Source organism: Athene cunicularia (genome assembly GCF_003259725.1).
Source record: "Athene cunicularia isolate RWA chromosome 3 unlocalized genomic scaffold, athCun1 chr3_part1, whole genome shotgun sequence".
Lineage (NCBI taxonomy): Eukaryota > Metazoa > Chordata > Aves > Strigiformes > Strigidae > Athene > Athene cunicularia.
The window spans coordinates 58,209,553-58,213,493 of NW_020799097.1; positions in this window are offsets into that span (position 1 = coordinate 58,209,553).

The following is a 3,941-nucleotide window of genomic DNA, read 5'->3' on the forward strand; positions in this document are numbered from 1 at the left end:
GTTCTTTTTAATTGTTGCATGCAATAACTGCTTGTTTGAATTCTAGTTGATCTGCCTGAGACCAGAAGTGTTTAAAACAAACAAAAAACAAACAAAAACCACAAAGCAACAACGGCACGCGTGCACACCCTGCACCCCTACCACACCACACACCCCCCTTCCCCCAAAAAAGCCTCTGTGACACGAGAAACTCTGAAACTTTGGAGAGCTTATTAAACCCTGTGAAACCTGTCCACATCTGAAGCTCATCTGTACCTTGGATTTGCTTTTGCATTCCTAAACCTTGACTCTTGGTCAAGCCAACTGTCTGAAATTTTTTGTTCAGAAACTGATAGTTAAAGCAGTAACAACAGCATCCAATCAGTAATGGTTCCCCAATGGTATTAAGCCTGACTGAATCTTTGAAATTGAAGCTGTATTTGTTAAAGGGCAAACTTTGCTGAATCCACACCATGTCCGTCGTGAAAATATCTCATTTGAAAACCACTAAGCCCATTAATTCAGGATGTTAATGGCTCTTCTCATTTAGGTGATCAGGTATGTTCAAGTACTTCTCCGCAGGGCATTGGTGAATGTATGTACATGCTCCAGCCGGAGGGAGGAAGCCGAGCTTCTCAACTTGCTGCAAGTCGCTGACTGAGGTCATGTTACAATCTTTGTAGATTATAATCTTTAAGTGCCTCTCCAAAAAAATCAGTGATACCTGTGAAGGCACGAGTCATTGTGTGTATCTGATGAAGATCATTAACTGAATTTGCTCTTCTGTGTGTTGTGGTCCTCAGCTGCAGCAGGGAGATCTCACATACTGAATGACAACTTTGACCTTCTGGATCTAATCTGTGGTGTGTTAGGAAGTTCTGAAATAGTGATTTATTTTCTGTGTGTCTATTATAAATCACTTTGTTTTGGGACTTTTAATGTCAGCTATATAATAGTTGTTCTGGACTAAACTTGGAGCAAGATCAAAGCTGATAACATTTTTCAAAAATGGAATTCGAATTGATCATTTTCAAATATTACATCAAAAAATTACTGCTTCTGAAAACCTGTCTTCATATAATTTTTCTGACTTCAATTTTAGCATTACAATTTGGCATTCAGCTTTTACTACTTTACAAATTAAAATTACTTTCTGTTCTTCATAGGCAAGGGATTCTAGATGGATTTATTATGCATTTATAACTTCATTTTCATGAAAGTTATTCTACATAGACATGATCTAAATGGTTGTACAAGATGTAAGGTAGTGGCAAATCTGGCTCTGACTATTCAAAGAAAGTGATTTAGTTTATTTCTCCTCTGCCTGGTCCAACTTTTAGTCCATTCAGCAGCAGTGGTATGGCCTCTGTGTAGCAGTTCGTGCATAACAGCTTTATTGTTACTGAAGAATACCATTTTGAACAGAAACTCTTAAGTGTATTTGGGGTACTGCATCAACATCCACTAATCAAAAATAGTTTAAAATTGAAATCAGATGTTCAAGCTGTGCTGATCCCCAACTCTAAAGCTATCATTTGGAAATATTTCTGATCTTCAAATTTTACCTTACTTCATGTGCATGTTCCAGCCTATTATACGTGTGGACTTGCAAAGCAGAGGTGGTTATAGCTGTAGAGCCGTGACACAGTCCTTGTGCTTGCTCTAGCAAAGGACTGGCAGGAGGGTGAGTTATCATTCCGGCAGAATTTGGCCATCGATGGATGCGGTTTCTGGCACTTTCGTTCAATCTGGTTCCATTCAGGCTCTTTTTGTGAGGTTCCAGTTTCCCGTCCCTGGCAGGGAGGGTCAGTTCGCAAGCCTGCGCTGAACTCATGCCGTTGTCATTCTCTCCTTTGGGGTGGATTGTGCCATTTTCCAGTTTTGAAAAATAAACGTTATATTTGGAGTGCTTTGTGGCACTGCAGCAAATTGCACAGAGGGAGGAGCTGAAAACGGCTGCGAGGTCATACGGGCAGAGGCTGTGTCTTGCTGTAGGGAGCAATTTGTTGAGGCAACAGAGGGAAAGAACCCCCCCTTTTCACAGAATGCCTTTACCTGGTGGTGGTGGTCCTACCTGCCAAGCCTCCCCTGTATCTATGGGAAGAGGAAGTGTAAAAGGAGTGGAAATAGATTTTTCTCTGCATTGTGTGCCCTACTTGCTATCTTAATCTAATATTTTTAATTAGTGGCCAATTTGAACAATTTTGACAGAAAGTCAAGGTTTGATGAGGTCTCGCAGATAACAGGGAGCTACAAATTTTGTTGAAATAGGGAGAGGTGTTGAAGAAAAAGACCTAGTTAGTCTGTTCCAATGAAGAGGTTGTAATAGGAATTCAACTCTCATTAAACATCAGAGAATTCACGTGGAAGCAAGACCTGGAGAGACAAACTCTAACCAATGTTTTTTGTTGCTGTGACAAGTGCTGGTCCTGCTGCTGTTTGATCTTCTCTTTAAAACAAAAAGACCCAAATAAAAGCATAAAAAGAGCTTTTTTAGAAGGAACATAAAGGTCTGAGCTGAAGTTTCCACTTCTACTCAAGGTATGAGACTAAATCACAAAAACTCATGCTCAGTAGTTTCTCCTTATCACTCTGATGAAAGGAGTCAGCTTGTTGAACATCTCAAGGAGAGTGCAGTCCTTCCTTTAAACCAGCCTAAGAAACTGGTGTCTGTTATTGGGGCAACATCTAACTCTGGGTCTCCTCTAGTAGAGTAGGCTTTTTGTTTCCACAACACATGTTGCTGCACTTTGCGCTGGTACCATGCACTGCAGCAATGTCCACTCACAGGATATGGGCACTTCAACAGCAATTCTTGAAGTTTGATTTTGGTGGATCCTTCCTTCCTCTCTACCTGTTCAGTGGAGCTGGAAGACTGTGGTACAAGTTCTGAACCGGTGTCTCTTCTTTTTCCATTAGACTAGTATGTTAGCTCAGAGTTGTGACTTAAAAGAGGCTCATAGCTATCCATAAACATGGCAGTCGGCAGAAAGCAGTCAAATTTTTGTGAGTTCTCCATATTGAAAAACGCTGCTAAGAAGATAAAGTATGGGCTATCTCTCAGGCTGTTTTGATATTAGTTAACTGTAGAGACGGTTGTAGGGAGGAAGCACCTTAATAATTCTGAATCTTTCTTCTATTACTGCTTTTTAAGATTTCTTCTTAATGGTTATTTCCACTGTCCCCAGGACAACTCCACAGCCTCAGGGCCACCAGCCAGAGAAGGATGTCACAGAGATGGTGACCCTGTGACTTTGCAGTGTCCTCTGGCCACAGGTTTTCCAGAGACAAAAATGTCCAGTTGGACTGAGCAGGACAGGAGCAGATGATAGACAGTGGTTATGTGTTTGCCTGTCAGACAACAGGCAGCTCTAAGGTTAGCTGACAGGTGGCTGATGAAGTCTCCAAAAGGCAAAGGTTGTTCTCTGCTGGCTCAGCTCCCATTACCACCACATTTCTCTTTTCTGACTCTCCTTTCTGTCCCTTCACAGAAGCTGAGAAGAAAAATTTAAGGCATTTTTTCTTTGCTGTTTAGCCTGGTCTGCATTTTAAACTGAGGTCCAGAGTTGAACAAGGCTGTCTTTTCAGTCTGGAAACTTCTTCCCTGCTCCTCAAAAAATGAGAGTTTTGGGTACCCAGGAGAATGATGAGGCCAGTATCCCTCTCTGCTTTTCTCTTCTGTTTGCTATTTGGAAAAAATGTGGGGGTTTAGGTCACTGATTTTGGTGATCACATAATTTGAAACAGCAAAATATATCTTGCCTGCCTCCATGCTACTCTTTTTTAATATATTTCTCTGATGTTCTCTTATTGGCTTATTGGACTGTAAAAATCTCTTTGTGTGTGTCTCCTCACAACAGTTTTCATTATAGTTTTCTATGATGGCTCCTGTTAGTTTTTACAGCGCCTCTAATCAGTTACAGCTTTCCTGAGCCTATGGATGGGGAGAACTCCACTCAAAA